Below are 17,669 nucleotides of genomic sequence, written 5' to 3'. Positions count from 1 at the left end.
GTTCTGCAGGATAATACTGGATTTCTTCCAGTGGGAGTGCTTCGATCGATTCAATCCGGAGCTCGACCTGATCTAAGTAAGTGCTGCAGTATTAAATTTCCGCGACAACTCGGCCGCACAATTTTCCATACGGAGCCAACCTGCGCGCGGTCGTATGACAGTAACCACGGGGCGACGAACACGTCAGCAGGCCGGCATGCAGATCTCGCCTCCTCCCCCACCCCCTCCATCCCGCACCCATCCGCAGTCTGCGCAGTCGATGGCGTCGCCACTGGGCCGTGATAGATCCAATTGAGCTGGCGGCGCGGAGCCTGGCGCGGGCGATATCGCTGACTCAGGCCGACACGTCTGCCGGGAGAACCCCCCCCCCCCCCCCCCCCCTCGCACCATCGCACTGCTCACTGCGGGTCGTAGGGGGAAGGGGAGGGGCTTGACGACGACGGCGGGGGAAGGGGGGAGGACACCACCTTCTCGTCCCCTCTGTGACTTTTTCTGCGCGATCCCGCGGCGACTGACGCGGAAATCTGAACTTGACGTCCCGCCTTAAAGACCGACTGCCGACATCGATAGATTCCGCATCTTGGTGGCGCATATTAGGGAAAGACGTAGCCAATTTATAAGCTCCTGGAGAATGTAAGGTAAGGTGCCAGCCTCATTTCGTAACTGACGCAAAGTTCACCCTCGTCGACTGTACGGCAAGAAAGAAAGAATGAATTGATTGTTGGTGTTAATAACGATCATCGTGCTTTACCTCCTGTGCATTACTGCAGATGACGTGTCACTGAGCACATTTGTTGTGTGCATGCAGTACACACGAGGCGCCTAGTTTTTTCCACTGCACTGTGTGGTTCAAAATGGTTCAAATGGCCCTGAACACTATGGGACTTAACATCTGTGGTCATCAGTCCCCTAGAACGTAGAACTACTTAAACCTAACTAACCTAAGGACATCACACACATCCGTGCCCGAGGCAGGATTCGAACCTGCGACCGTAGCGGTTACGCGGTTCCAGACTGAAGCGCCTAGAACTGCACGGGCACTCCGGCCGGCGCACTGTGTGGAATACGAAGGTTCTGTTATAGTTCACTAACCTGCTGTCTTCAAGTTCATTTCCCAAGCGTAGAAAACAGCACGCAGGTCGTAGGTTCTGTATCTTGAGGCTGAAACTGATTTTTAGCGAGGTTCTGTTCTGAAATAATGAATCACTTCTTTGGGATGCGACTCGCGTATTTTAATAAAGCCACACGAGAAGACTACATGATCTTAATACAAAACCTTCTGATTCAGCAAAGTACATGATCAAACACAATTTTTACGAAAATGTATCTTTACACTATTTGTGGCAGTGTCTCTCTGTGCTTCATGACTGTCGGCGTGAATCTTTTAATACTGAATACTGGCGAACACATCCCGCCACAGACAACATGACTGTACATTTCGACTGCCTAATCCAGAGTGACGAACAGGAACTTAAATGAAACTTGGAAACACATCCTACGACAGACAACATGTCTGTTCTTCTCGACTGCCTAATCCAGAGTGACGAACAGCCTCGAAACACTTCGCGCGCCATACCAGAAAAGGCGTGACCCGAACGCTTCCGAAGTGCTTCGTCTGCAATTTCGTCAGTCTATTGTTTTTGATTTAAATTGTTTTTAATAATTCTAAAATGACTGACTGATAGTCAGCAGTTGAGAGATATTTATATTAAAAAGTTAAGTCATTCCAATGAGTAGTTTAAGTAATATTAATAACTATACTTTAACGTTTTGGCGCCCTTGCTCCGAACACAGCAGCCAATCACAGAGCAGTAGCATTATGCAGGCGGTCTTTCTCACGGGAATGGTACCGAATCTAACATCTGTCACAGATACCTCACACCACTTTTCGTCATCTATATACTTCTTTCATCTCCACTGCTCTGAGAACAGCTTCTTGGAGCCCAATATGATGGCTGACTAAGCCAGAAATATTACAACTGGATGCCACCATCACAGTGAAAATTACGTTGGATTGAGTACAACACTTGAAGAAGAAGCAAGGGTTCTTACGCCAGCCGTAGCCGTAGCGCCAGCATGAGATAACTGGTGCATGGCTTGCGGGAAGTAGGGGTTGAGGAGGAGACTGGGTGAGCTATGTTGAGGACGAGCATAGTCTCTGGGGGATAAGGTGCTCTGAACATAGAACTAATTCACACACAGCGACGATAATTAAGCAATTTATTTCTTGTATAGGCAATTTAAACTTCTCAGAGTATTTGCAGGAGAGGTCAGTTTTCTGTAATTTTGCTGGCAGAGTATATCCAATTTTCCATGTCTTGCTAAGGGTGCGCCGTTCCTCAGCTGAACAAAAGCTTATATTTACTAGAGAGACTTAGAGAGGGCATAATTGAGAATATAATGAACCGTGTCCATTATACTGAAGTTGAAAAGGGGTGCAGAAAAATTAAACGAGACAATACAGTTGAACAAACACACCTACGAGGTGTTTGAGAAAAATAATGAGACTAATGTTTTACCCTCCAAAGTTTTTATTTTCTGAAACAAAAATACTGTCGCTATCAAATTCGTTCCCTTCAGCAGCTTTACACTGGCGGAGTCGTTCTCAGTTTTGGTAGCAGCGCTGAAAGGCTCCAACTGGTAGGGCCTTTAACGAAACTTTTAAATGTTCTTCAGAGTCCCAAAATAACGTCCTTTTAAGACATTTTTCAATTTCATGAAAAGAGAAAATTCACGAGAACTCAGATCAGGTAAAAAGGGGAGGAGAATGTGTAAGAGGAATGCCATTTAGATCAGAAAATCAGTGACGGAAGTCTCCGTGTGACATGGGGAGCTGTCATGATGCAGCAGCCATTTTGACACAAACTTTTCACATACAAAACTTTGGTCAAAATTTGACGTACGTTGAAAGTGGTTACTTTTAAGTGGCGACCCATGATCGTTATTGTTAAACAGCGGTCTAATCTCACAAGAACACGCATTCGTTCGAGGTTTTCGCTATTTTTTAAGTTAAACTTCTGCCTGAGCGAGGTTCATCTTCAACGGGTTCTCTGCTTTTCAAAAATTATTTGTACCAGGAAAAAAAAAACTTGTGCTCTTGATAAAAAATGTGCTCCATAGGCCTGTTTCAACTTTTCGAAGGTGACAGTCGCAGAGTACCCAAGTTTAACACAAATCTTGATGACGTTCCTTGATTAAAAAACAGAGAAACAGTAACTAAAAGGGAAAAGAAATGGGGACAGTCCCGGTGTAACGTGGGCCAAAAACAGGATTGACTTGCGTTAAAATCACGAATTGTCATCATTTTATCGATTAAAATGCCAACAGCCTTGTCGTTCCCGTCTGATCACGGAAGTTAAGCGCTGTTGGGCTTGGCTAGCACTTGGATGAGTGACCATTCGGTCTGCCGAGCCCTGTGGACAAGCGAGATGCACTCAGCCCTTGTAAGGCAAACTGAGTAGCTACTTGATAGAGAAATAGCGGCTCCGGTCTCTTAATCTGACAACGGTCGGGTGAGCGGTGTGTTGACCACATGCCCCTCCTTAACGGCATCCAGTGACGCCTGTGGGTTGCAGACGACATGGCGGTCGGTCGGTGCTGTTGGACCTTCATAGCCTGATAGGACGGAGTTTAGTTTTTCGATTAAAACATATTCATGTGGGCCTATGCCAAGCAACAGACGATGTTCCTCGTAAATATTATGCAGAATAATATTGGGTCCTGGAGTGACTGATGAATAAAAATAAAGTTAGTGACGAAAGCTAATAAAATCAGTACTTTGAACTACACTGAAAAATTAATTTCATCTTTTAGGGTCACCAGTTATCGAAGGGAAGCATCTTATGCTGAAAATGAAATTTACTGGAAGCCAACACGCTTATGTCTGTTTGTGCCTAACATAATAGTAATCGTAACAGCTGTTAGCACAAACTACGAGGTATCAAGAGGGTTTCCGGAGCGTGTGTGGTTGGCTGCCCTCCGGGTACTGACACTATTAAGTAAATCGAACTCTTTGTGGGGCGTATGTGATCCACAGCTTCTTTCCTGCCTAGATGACTAATAGTTTCTTCCTTGTTTAAGTCTCAGTAATTTAAGATCTCTCAGATAACTTCGTAACAGAAATCAGAAATACAACTTCACTGATGATGCTCTCAAACAACACGTGGTGGCTGTACGTAGCTGAAACTCGGACTGAGCATCTGGAATGGATGAACACTCAGGTCTTCACAAGAGGAATAACACACCGTTCCCAGATCACTCGCAGTGTTGTCAGTCTCATTACTTTTCTCGCATGCCTCGTACAAACACATTATGCAGAAATCCTAGAAGCAGCAAATTGCTCTACCGCAGTTAGCCACAGCAGGCAGTACTCTGTCAGGGGCCTAACAGTACTGGAAAGGACGGTGTATGCAGCAAGGAAAATTAACAATGACTAGACGGATTCTACTCACGAAAAAAAAAAAGAAAAAAACTGCTCACGTTTCCACGCGGCGGCATCGATCGAGACGGACCGAGAACAACTGCATAATTTTGTTGCACTTTTAACAGCGCGATGCTGCCGGCGGCTTCAGCGTTCAAAATTTTTCGTTGAGCAGGTCTCAGATCACCTGGCTTCAGATACCAACTCAAGGCGGTGGGCATTGGGCGGTGAGACAGGGTTCACTCCGGACGCTTAAAGTGCCCAAGTCAAGGGCAAGAAAACCCCACACTTGTCAAGACGTGGAGACGCAGTGCCGATAGCAGCGGGAGTACGTTGAGTACTGTACCCTTGACTCCAAACTGTCGGGATTCTTGGTATATCTCCATCTAACAGCCAAAATTAGCGCCCACTTTATCGCACCAAGACTTTAACAGCTTTCATTTCTTTATTTGCAACTTTATTGTTAAATACTCGTATGCCAAACGCCAAGCCAAACAGATGTGTGTAACAACAACATACACTATGTGGTCAAAAGTATCCGGACACCTGTCTGAAAATGACTTACAAGTTCGTGGCGCTATCCATCGGTAATGCTGGAATTCAATATGGTGTTGGCCCACCCTTAGCCTTGATGACAGCTTCCACTCCCGCAGGCATAAGTCCTTTCAGGTGCTGGAAGGTTTCTTGGGGAATGGTAACCCATTTTTCACGGAGGAGAGGTATCGATGTCGGTCAGTGAGACCTGGCACGAAGTCGGCGTTCCAAAACACCCCCAAAGATGTTCTGTAGGTTTCAGGTCAGGACTCTGTGCAGGCCAGTCCATTATAGGGATTATATTGTCGTATAACCACTCCGCCACAGGCTGTGCATTATGAGCAGGTGCTAGATAGTGTTGGAAGATGCAATCGCCACCCCCAGATTGCTCTTCAACTGTGGGAAGCAAGAAGGTGGTTAAAACATCAATATACGCCTATGCTGCGATAGTGCCACACAAAACAACAAGGGGTGCAAGCCCCCTCCATGGAAAACCCGACCACACCATAACACCACCACCTCAGAATTTTACTGTTGGTACTGCCTTCCTCACTGCTGATTTACTCCAGTCGTTCATCAAGAGCGGATGCGTTGTCACAGTCGGTCAGGCAGTCACCACGCCGACAGCCTTCGCTTCTGTACAGTGGTGTAGGCCTAAGCTACTTGAGTTCTATTCAAATGCGAGTAATGGAAATAATTACAAGAACGGAAGAGAAGCCGTGTCTTCTCAAGGATAGTAATCGCCACCGGGTCCACGGAAAATGCGACGAGTAATCGAACTAGTTGGCGTGAACTCCGAACGAGTAAGTGCCGAGGCAAATGACGGGATCATTGCTGAATAGTGGCATTCTTGACTTCCTGACGAAGCATATTGGCAGATTAAGAAGCGAATGCGCAACTGCATGATTCAGTTTTCGTCGCGAATATGCCAGACTGTGAGTACTCCAAGATTCCATTGTGTACAGCAAGACGGGAGGCTACTGGGACAACTCAGAACCATGGCACTAATTCGGAGATTCAGCTGAGCAGAGACGTTTCGAAATTAAGTGATGGTAACAACTTTTTGCAAATTGACGATGAGCCTGTTCCTGACAAAAGAATCTTGGTGTTCGGTTGTGAAGAAACAGAAAATACTTACAGACGATTGCTTGACACTTCACACAGCGAACAGTTTTTTTTTTAAATATAGGTGTTAAAAATATTGAAACGGAACTGAATGAAATGTCCAATGGTACGCCGTAGCTGTATTTGTTCAGGTCACTTATAAATCCACACAATCAGTTTCACAACTTTGAGGAGTCCCATCTTCTGGAGCAAATATAAATGCTACGTCATAGGTTACAGAATTCCGCAGAGTAACAACTGGTGTGGCTAGGTGAAGATTTCAGCACTCGAAAGTTGCGAAACCGGTTGTGTGGGTTTATAAGTGACGTGAACAAACACTGCTACAGCGGACCATTGGACGTTTCATTCTGTTTCATTTCAATGGTTTTAACACCTGTAATTTTTTTAAAAAAATGTCTGTTCGCTCTATGAAATGTCAAGCAATCATGCATACCTGTTTTAGTTGTGGTCGCCTCAGTTTTAAAATTATCTGGAGAAAACACTGTCTATAAATAAAACTGTTCTTATATACGGGACATTTGACAATTGTTCGAAACAGTTAAAACAGCTGTATACCACAAACTTTGACGTCGGAAGCATAGAAGAAGAGACTAAGGTATTCCCAGTTTCATTTGGTTTGTCCCCAGACAAAAGTCTAAATACGTATTAAAGACTTTATTTCTGCGACGAAAAATAAGGTGCCTATATGATCACCGAAAACTGCAATGCTAGACTTTGAAGAGACTACGGTTAACACCTTGAAAACAGTATTTCTCGTAACATCTCATTCCGGTTGCAATTTTCACTTCAACCAATGTCTGTGGAAGAGAATACATGACTCAGATTAACGAAGAATACAGCGATGGAGGAAAATCCGACTATTTAGCCACATGTGTGCTGCAGTGGTATATCTTCTACCAAACAATGTTACTGAAGCGTGCGTAGTAATAATGGAGGAAATGTGCATTGGAGAAAACGTTATGAATTCGAAACTACATGTTCAATCAACGGGTGGAGAATCCTGGCATACCAACTGATGTGTAATTCCCTCAAGCAGCTTCATAGGGCCACGAATGCAGTCGAAGCCTAGCCTAGGAAACTAAATTGAATCAACAAAAATAATGAATATTTTATGTTAAATAAGCTAAAGGAGGAAGCAGTAAATACCGAAAAAAAATTAAAAAAAACATTCCTTGGCCTGTCTCTTCAAAACATAAGAGAGATAGATAGATCTTAACAAAAGATAAAAAGAAATTATAAAATATACACTGAAGCATCAAAGAAAATGCTTTAGGCATGCCAACTAAAATAAAGATATATGTAAACAGGCAGAATACGGCATCGCGGTCTGCAACGCCTATATAACACGACAACTGTCTGGCGCAGTTGTTAGATCGGTTACTGCAGCTACAATGGCAGGTTACTAAGATTTAAGCGAGTCTGAATGTGGTGTTATAGTTGACGAACGAGCGATGGGACACAGCATCTCCGAGATGATGGTGAAGTGGAGATTTTCCTTTACGACCATTTCACGAGTGTACCGTGAATATCAGGAATCCTGTAAAACAAATCTCCAACATCGCTGGGACCGCAGAAAGATCCTCCAACAACGGGACCAACGATGACTGAAGAGAATCGTTCATCTGTGACAGAAGTGCAAGTGTGCGAACCATTCAACGAAACACCATTGATATGAGCTTTCGGAGCCGAAGGCCCACTCGTGTACCCTTGATGACTGCACGACACAAAGCTTTACGCCTCGCCTGGGCCCTTCGACGTTGGACTGTTGATGACTGGAAACATGTTGCCTGGTCGCCGAGTCTCATTTCAAATTGTACCGAGCGGATGGACGTGTACGGGTATGGAGACAACCTCATGAATTCATGGACCCTGCATGTCAGCAGGGGACCATTCGAGCTGGTGGAGGGTCTGTAATGGTGTGGGATGTGTGCAGTTGGAGTGATATGGGACCTGTAATACGTCTAGATAGACTCTGACAGGTGACATGTCCGTAAGCATCCTGCCTGATCACCTGCATCCATTCAGGTCCATTGTGTATTCCGACGGACTTGGGAAATTCCAGCAGGACAATGAGACACTCCACACATCCAGAATCGCTACAGAGTGGCTCCAGGAACACTCTTCTGCTGCCTACCAAACTGCCCAGACATGAACATTATTGAGCATATCTGGGATGTCTTGCAGCGTGCTGTTCACAAGAGATCTCCATCCCCTCGTACTGTTACGGATTTATGGACAGCCCTGCAGGATTGATGGTGTGAATTCCCTCCAGCACTACTTCAGACATTAGTCGAGTCCATGCCGTGTTGCGGCACATCTGCGGCCCTGCACTATGTTAGGCAGGTGTACCAGTTTCTTTGGCTCTTCAGTGTATAACGCCTTGGGGTATCAAGGTTGTGTTTGGAACCTCTGGCTTTCTTCAAAAACGGAGCGAGGTGGCGCAGTGGTTGGCACACTGGACACGCATTCGGGAGGACGGCTGTTCAATCCCGCGTCCTGATTTAGGTTTTCCGAGATTTTCCTAAATCGCTTCAGGCAAATTCCGCGATGGTTCTTTTGAAAGGGATATTCGACTGCCTTCTCCTTCCTTCCCTAATCCGATAAGACCGATGACCTCGATGGTTGGTCTCTTCCCCCCCCCCCCCCCCCCAATCAACCAACCAACATTTCTTACAAAAGAAATGAGTGAGAAATTAAGACTGATAAAATAAGACAAGAGGTTTAATCATTTGCTTCAGTAACTTTGTAGAAATAAGGTAAAAATAAAGTATATGAAAATGAAAAGGTAAATATTAATAAAAATGCCCATTTAACCGTACCTATCAGCAACGTTCTTAGCCAGTCTTAATCAACGACAGAATATGAAGGAATTTTCGTATTACAAAACTGTCGACACAGCTTCCCACTGTTATGGCTTCCTTTGACGGTCGTAAAACACATGTCAAAAATATTTGTTGTCTAATACACCACAATAACATTCTGGGTCGCCAAATGCTCGGTCAGAAATCCCACGACGTCGATTTACCACCCCCGGTTCAGTAACACAACAAAAAGCAACAGACAAAGACAATTGTTTACAAGATTCACTGACGGTTGGGCCAGATGGCTCGTCTCCTTTCTGGTAAATGACTTTCGTGATAACACATAGAACGTCCAGGAACTGAATGAAAACGAAAATCGTGTGTCGTCGAGTGTGCATCGTTTGCAAATCCTGGCACAGGAGGAAAAGCAGGAAGGAAACGGTAAAGTAGGACACCAACATAGTAACTAATAAACGAATTGAAAGTGCTGAGATGAAAGAGCTTAGCAAAGTTGCTAGTTGCCATTAGCTAGATAGGAAGAAAATTAAGTTTTCAGGCAATAACTAAAAAAATATGGACGTGCTTGGGGAAATAAACAAAAGTGCGAGGACAAGTGATACGAGCACTCTGAAGAATGCGTAGAGTTAGTATTATAAAAGCACTGCCGAACTACGAGCCGAAATAAGTAACAAGGCAGAACAGATCACTAAAGAAAAGACATCTGAAGCACTCCGAAAAAAAGTTTTTTTATGGTTTCTAAAAGAAATGTGCATCTATTTTGTTGGGATTACAGACATTAATTTAAGCACTGTTTTGAACAACATGGCCTGTTGCCGTGCTTCTGATGACCTGATTGCATGTCATCTGTCAATTAGCCGGGAACGGTTTCCTTTGCTAAAAAAAAGTAACCAAATCTGTTTTTTTTCTGAGGGAACAGCATCGCTAGTTATGAACTTACTTTTTGGTCTTATTGTCCCAGTTCGTTCAACACACGCAAACACACACACACACACACACACACACACACACACACACACACACACACGCACACACACAATGTCTTATACATTGGTGAGTCAAAACATTATGACCACTGCCCACCGCGAGGTTGTATGCTGCCTGGTGGCGCTGAGTGCACCTCATGATGATGATGATGATGATGATGATGACGATGATGATGACGATGACGTTTGGTTTTTGGGGCGTTCGACTTCGCGGTTGTCAGCGCCCGTACAAATTCCCAACCTTCGCTCAGTCCAAATTCGCCATTTTCAGGAACGCGGATGAAATGATGAGGACAACACAAACGCCCAGTCATCTCGAGACAGGTGAAAATCCCTGACTCCTCCGGGAACCGAACCCGGGACCCCGTGCTAGGGAAGCGAGACCGAGACCGCGAGACCACGAGCTGCGGACTGAGTGCACTTCACGCGGTAAGAGAAGTACACTCCTGGAAATTGAAATAAGAACACCGTGAATTCATTGTCCCAGGAAGGGGAAACTTTATTGACACATTCCTGGGGTCAGATACATCACATGATCACACTGACAGAACCACAGGCACTTAGACACAGGCAACAGAGCATGCACAATGTCGGCACTAGTACAGTGTATATCCACCTTTCGCAGCAATGCAGGCTGCTATTCTCCCATGGAGACGATCGTAGAGATGCTGGATGTAGTCCTGTGGAACGGCTTGCCATGCCATTTCCACCTGGCGCCTCAGTTGGACCAGCGTTCGTGCTGGACGTGCAGACCGCGTGAGACGACGCTTCATCCAGTCCCAAACATGCTCAATGGGGGACAGATCCGGAGATCTTGCTGGCCAGGGTAGTTGACTTACACCTTCTAGAGCACGTTGGGTGGCACAGGATACATGCGGACGTGCATTGTCCTGTTGGAACAGCAAGTTCCCTTGCCGGTGTAGGAATGGTAGAACGATGGGTTCGATGACGGTTTGGATGTACCGTGCACTATTCAGTGTCCCCTCGACGATCACCAGAAGTGTACGGCCAGTGTAGGAGATCGCTCCCCACACCATGATGCCGGGTGTTGGCCCTGTGTGCCTCGGTCGTATGTAGTCCTGATTGTGGCGCTCACCTGCACTGCGCCAAACACGCACACGACCATCATTGGCACCAAGGCAGAAGCGACTCTCATCGCTGAAGACGACACGTCTCCATTCGTCCCTCCATTCACGCCTGTCGCGACACCACAGGAGGCGGGCTGCACGATGTTGGGGCGTGAGCGGAAGACGGCCTAACGGTGTGCGGGACCGTAGCCCAGCTTCATGGAGGCGGTTGCGAATGGTCCTCGCCGATACCCCAGGAGCAACAGTGTCCCTAATTTGCTGGGAAGTAGCGGCCCGGTCCCCTGCGGCACTGCGTAGGATCCTACGGTCTTGTCGTGCATCCGTGCGTCGCTGCGGTCCGGTCCCAGGTCGACGGGCACGTGCACCTTCCGCCGACCACTGGCGACAACATCGATGTACTGTGGAGACCTCACGCCCCACGTGTTGAGCAATTCGGCGGTACGTCCACGCGGCCTCCCGCATGCCCACTATACGCCCTCGCTCAAAGTCCGTCAACTGCACATACGGTTCACGTCCACGCTGTCGCGGCATGCTACCAGTGTTAAAGACTGCGATGGAGCTCCGTATGCCACGGCAAACTGGCTGACACTGACGGCGGCGGTGCACAAATGCTGCGCAGCTAGCGCCATTCGGCGGCCAACACCGCGGTTCCTGGTGTGTCCGCTGTGCCGTGCGTGTGATCATTGCTTGTACAGCCCTCTCGCAGTGTCCGGAGCAAGTATGGTGGGTCTGACACACCGGTGTCAATGTGTTCCTTTTTCCATTTCCAGGAGTGTATATGAGCGGAGCGGAGACGAATGGAGACCATTTGCGGAAAGTGGATGAAGAATGCTGAAACCACGAGTAGGCGACAAGAACTTGGACGCCTGTATATCATTACAGAACAGAGGGATCTGATGCTTCCCCGCTCTATACAGCAGGATTGGAGGCATCTGCGGCAGATCTGACGGCAGAGTACAGTGCTGGCGCAGGCAGAAGTGTTTTGGAGCACACCGTTCATCGCACAGTATTGAATATGGTGTTCTGCGGCAGATGACACCTGCGTGTTCCCATGTTGACCCGACAACACGGTCACTTATGATTACAGGGGCACGGGGTCGTCGAGACTGGACTGCGGATCAACGGGATCTTGTCGCCTGGTCGGATGAGTCCCGTTTATTGTTAAAACAGGTTTACGGCCGTGTGCAGATATGCCGTCATCCAGGCCAGCGGTTGCTTAAAACATGCAGCGCGCCACAGGCGCAGGTCAGTGGAAGCGGTAGTATGCCTTTGGAGGACATTCGCCTGGGCTTCCACGGGACCAGCGGTAGTAACAGATGGCGCCAGGACAGCTGTGGACTTCGTGAACATTATTAGGGACCACCTGTACCTCTTTATGCTTGATGTCTTCCCCAACAGCATCTTGCAGCAGGATAGCTGTCTGTGTTAAAACACCAGAATCGTGCTGATGTGGTTTGAGGAGTATGATAGTAAAATTACGTTGGTGTCTGGGCCGTCAAATGCGGCATATCTGAATCCGATGAAAACCAGCTGGGATGTTATCGGGTGCAGCTCTGCGCCCACAATCCAACCGCCCATGAATTACGGGAGGCCGGCCGCTATGGCTGAGCGGTTCTAGGCCCTTCAGTCCAGAATCGCGCTGCTGCTACGGTCGCAGGTTCGAATCCTGCCTCGGGCATGTCTGTGTGTGTTGTCCTTAGGTTAGTTACGTTTAAATAGTTCTAAGTCTAGGGGACTGATGACCTCAGATGTTAAGTCCCATAGTGCTTAGAGCCATTTTTGAAATTACGGGAAGTGTGTGACTTGTGTGTCGGCGTCTGGTGCCATAAACCTCAGGAAACCTATCAAGTACTTGTCGAATCCATGGAACGCAGTATCACTGCTTAATTGTGTCCCAGTGTCGGGCCAAAAAAGGTCATAATGTTTTGGCTCTTCAGAGTACGTATACCTTTTTTCCATTATCATACAAACTTACATCAAATATTCAAAATAATCACTGCCAAACCCGACAAAAAGAACACAGTGAACAAGCGGACAGCAGCAACAAGATAGTATCTTTCTCAGTGTGGTGTCATAGTCCTTTCTAACTTCGTTTTGTCAGTTTGTGATACTAACTAACGATCATTGCTCAGAACGAGTCACTTTCTCACTGTTCTTCATATTTAAGGGTACAATTTAATGTTGTTTTTTCACCCAAGGCATCGTGTTTGTGAAACGACAGGAAAGTGGAAATTTATGGTAAGTTCCTATGGGACCAAACTACTGAGGTCACATCGGTCCCTAGGCATACACACTACTGCTTCTTATTGGAATTTAAACTAACTGACGCTAGGGACAACACACACACACACACACACACAAAACACACCAGGGAAGGACTGCAACAGCTGCACCAATGTAGTATAACTTCTGTGTAGAACAAACCCAACAACTTCTATGCAGTGTTAAATAGTTTCAGATTGCATTATCTATATTTTTAGCCACAGCAAATAGTTCAGTCAGACAAACCTTAGTCTTTGCCAACCATCAGCCACTCAGAGGAGTGTTAAGTGTTTGTTGCATATTTTTGCGGTCATAAGTTCTTGTTCCATTTTTGCCATCACACTTAACATGTATTTTTGTCCAATTTTAACCGATAAACTTGTGCCATAACTTTTGTAAAAGATCAATCCCGTATTGATATATTAAACACGCATCAACAGTTGACTAAAATAATGACAGGGCCACCATTTCATTAATACTGTTTAAGCACTCAAGTGAGTTTAGATTCTGATAATTGAGATAACCTCTAATGTAGCTTATTAACAAAAAACAAAAAGGGAAAATCAATTTAGCAGATGAATGGAAGAGGTAGTCAAGTAGTTTCAAAATGTGTCAAATGTGTATGAAATCTGATGGGACTTAACTGCTAAGGTCATCAGTCCCTAAGCTTACACACTACTTACCGTACATTATTCTAAGGACAAACACACACACCCATGATCGAGGGAGGACTCGAACCTCCGCCGGGACCAGCTGCACAGTCCACGGCTGCAGCGCCTTAGACAGCTTTTTTTAAATCTCATTTTGTTCGTTTTCGTTCATTGCATCTGCTCGGGGCGGACGTCGTAAAACACCCGTTTAAGTTCGTCGTTGATCCATTAACTCACTTTTTTTATTACAGAGGGCAGCTAAACCGCTGACCGAACACGCTGAGCTACCGTGCCGGCGACCGCTCGGCCAATCCCGCGTGCCTTGAAGTACTTTCCTAGTTAAAGTTATAGCCGTCGGGGCGGTAACTCATAGATGCCTGTCGCCTTCCGAAACATACCCCAAGTCCAGTGTAGATTTGCAATTTCTCAAAATGTGTGTAATGAAAGTCTATAATTTAAACTGCAGACACACCAATGATACGCAGTCAGACAAATAATATGCACTACTGTTAGTATGTGAAAGAAGAAAAATAATTATACAAGGTACTACTTCTTAAGCAAAGAAACGTACTTTTCTTACTGTTTTGTAAGATAAGATGCTGTCATGCGTAACAGCATGTATACACTACTTGAAAATGAAAATAGAGCCGGCCGTTGTGGCCGAGAGGTTCTAGGTGCCTCAGTCCGGATCCGTGCTGCTGCTACGGTCGCAGGTTCGAATCCTGCCTCGGGCATGGACGTGTGTGATGTCCTTAGGTTAGTTAGGTTTAAGTAGTTCTAACTTCTAGGGGACTGATGACCTCAGATGTTAAGTCCCATAGTGCTTAGAGCCATTTGAACCATTTGAATGAAAACAGAAAACCAAGAATTCGTCGTCTCAGTAGAGGAATACACACTTGAGGACATTAAAGCAAATGTTCGTGCCGACAGAGCTATGCGCACCTGAGTACAGTCGGCAGGACGTGCGAAATGTCAGCGCTAGTACAGCAATGCAAGCTACAATTCTCCAATGGACACGATCGTAGAGGTGAGAAATGTAGTGTTGCAGAACGGCCTGCCATGCAGATTCCGCCTGGTCTCTCAATTGGACTAGACCTCCTCTCGTTCTTGCAGACCGCGCAAGACGACTTTTCATACTGTCCCAAACATGATCAACAAGGGACCGATCTGGAGATTGTGCTAACCAGAGTAGTTGATATACAGATTGGAGAGCACTAGGCACGTGATACATATGGACACATGCATTGTCTTGTTCACGTCGCCTTATCGGTGCACGAACGGTAGCACGATGGGTTGAATAATGTTTTGGACGTACTGTGCAATTGTATTGGATGGGTGCCAGGAGGTGCCGTATTAAAACGCGGCCGAGCTTTTCAAATGATTTATTCGTTTCCACTACACAGCTTCGTTCACCTCGGTCCACATCACAGGCCCTGCATTGCTGAGGATGTACCTCCAGCGGCCTGTGCAATGCAACGCTGTGTCGTGCCGGCATTGTTCGCTGGCTGTAGAGTTCCGATTACGTCAGGACGGCTGCGCCAGCAACCGAATCAGCGGCCACCATCGCCGTTGACTCTGTGCTGCTCTGCCGGGAGCCGTAGGCTGGCCTCGCTGCTGCTTCTTCCTCAGCTGTCGTAGCTGGGGACACAGCGGCAATGGCCGCCCGCGATCTGGAGTCCGCATCTGTGGTCCTCGTCACGGAAGTCTCCGGCGTGTGTCGGGAGCCGAGACAACTGCCCTCGGTAGCGAGCTGAAGAGCGGCCAGTCCTTGCTGGCTGCGGACCCCACGTCGGTCTCAGAGGGTTGAACCAACGACCCGCTGTGGACTGGGATGCTGTCGCCTCATCTGTTGCTGCATGTAGCCCGGCGGTGACACGCACCGCCTTCCAGGAGAGCTGTCACACTTCAAATGAATCTCGCTAGAAAACAACACCTATTTATACTCGGCTGCCTGCCTCTGTTTCGCTGACGCATCGCTCCAAGTCACTTACGCACCACAACCCGGTTGCGCCAGTGGGCCCCTTCTGTCTATACCTTGCGAGATGCGAAACGCTGCGTTTACTCTTTTCAGCGGTTTGATGGCCCCTGTGGCCTCCATTCCACTTCGCAACCGCTGATCAGCGTAACTTATTGCAATCCACTCCACACGTGACTGTAACTTGTAGGCAGAATATCGCAAAAAAAACTAACTTTCCCTATCCTAGACGGTGGTTCCGCTACACAATTTTGATGTTCATCTTACAATCACTGGAGGAGAACAGCCATTGTAAGAAATGGCTCCTCACACCACGATGCTGTGTTTTAGCCCTGCGAGCCTCTGTCGTATGCACTCCAGACGTTGGCGCTCACTCGCACGACGTCAACGCGCGCGACCATCATTGACACCGAAACAGAAGCGACTCTTATCACTGAAGACAAGAAGTCTGCATTCGTCCATCCATGCACGCCTATCGCGGCACCACTTGAGGCGGGCTGCACAATGATGGGATGTTAGCAGAAGACACCCTAGAGGAACGCAGGATAGCACTCCTGCTTCACAGAGGCGGTTGCGAATGGTCCTCGCTGATATCCCCTAATTTGCCGTGGAGTCGCGGTCCGATGGGGCACTTCGTAAAATGCAGCGGTCTTGGCGTACATCTATGTTCCGTGTTGTCTGCGTCCGGGCTGACGGGCATGTGCGCCTTCTGCTCACCAGTGACGAGAACATCGATGAACTGTGAAGACCTTTCGCTTCACGTGTAGCGCAATTCTCCGGGAAGACCACCCAGCCTTCCACAGGCCCGCTATAAGCCATCGCTCAAACTGTTGTCAGTTGCACTAACGGTTCCCGTCCACACCGTCGCGGCATGCTGACAATGTTGCAGACACAGACCTCTGTACTCTACGCCGAACTGGTTGCCACTGGCTCGGGAGGTGAGCAACTGCTGTGAAGCCTGGAACATTCCACGGCTGATAACGCAGTTTTGGTTTGTCTGCAGCGCTGCGCGTTTGATCATCGCGTTAACTGCTCTCTCGTAGTGTCCCGTGCAGGCATGGTACGTCTTGGTCACTTACGCCAAGGTGTTCTTTTTTGCATTTTCTAGTAGTGCAGTTAGTTTATGAAACAGAAGACGAATTGAAAGTTTGTACAGTATTTTACAGAAATAAGAACGAGAATCATAAAGTCACATATAGGTACCACAAGACCATATAAATGAAGGAAAATAAGAACTCTGTCATTTGTAAAAGGCGGAGTTAGAAAAAGAAGCTGCGAACACAGAGAAAATAGGCAAAGGAACTTTTAACATCAGCAGGATGATATAGTTTAGCCGATGATAACTCTGTAACCGGTGAGAATAATTGTTCTTATTAAAATAACGGTCCAGAAGGACGACTGTTTTAAAATGACAGAAATGTCCTAACACACGTTCTGTGTAAAAATTTCTGATATGCGCAAGAACCTTTGGTGGACACTCTGCTTAGGAAGAAAGATTGGACCTAACGTCCCGTCGACATCGAGGTCATTAGAGACGGAGTACAAAAAATGGTTCAAATGGCTCTGAGCACTATGGGTCTTAACATCTATGATCATCAGTCCCCTAGAACTTAGAACTACTTAAACCTAACTAACCTAAGGACATCACACAACACCCAGCCATCACGAGGCAGAGAAAATCCCTGACCCCGCCGGGAATCGAACCCGGGAACCCGGGCGTGGGAAGCGAGAACGCTAGCGCACGACCACAAGATGCGGGCAGACGGAGTACAAGCTCGGAGGGTGTCAGTGATGGGGAAGGAAATCAAAT

This window comes from Schistocerca gregaria, chromosome 6 (genome assembly GCF_023897955.1).
Source record: "Schistocerca gregaria isolate iqSchGreg1 chromosome 6, iqSchGreg1.2, whole genome shotgun sequence".
In the NCBI taxonomy this organism is placed as follows: domain Eukaryota; kingdom Metazoa; phylum Arthropoda; class Insecta; order Orthoptera; family Acrididae; genus Schistocerca; species Schistocerca gregaria.
The sequence above is the reverse complement of the archived record's forward strand: the minus strand, read 5'-3'. Positions refer to the sequence as shown.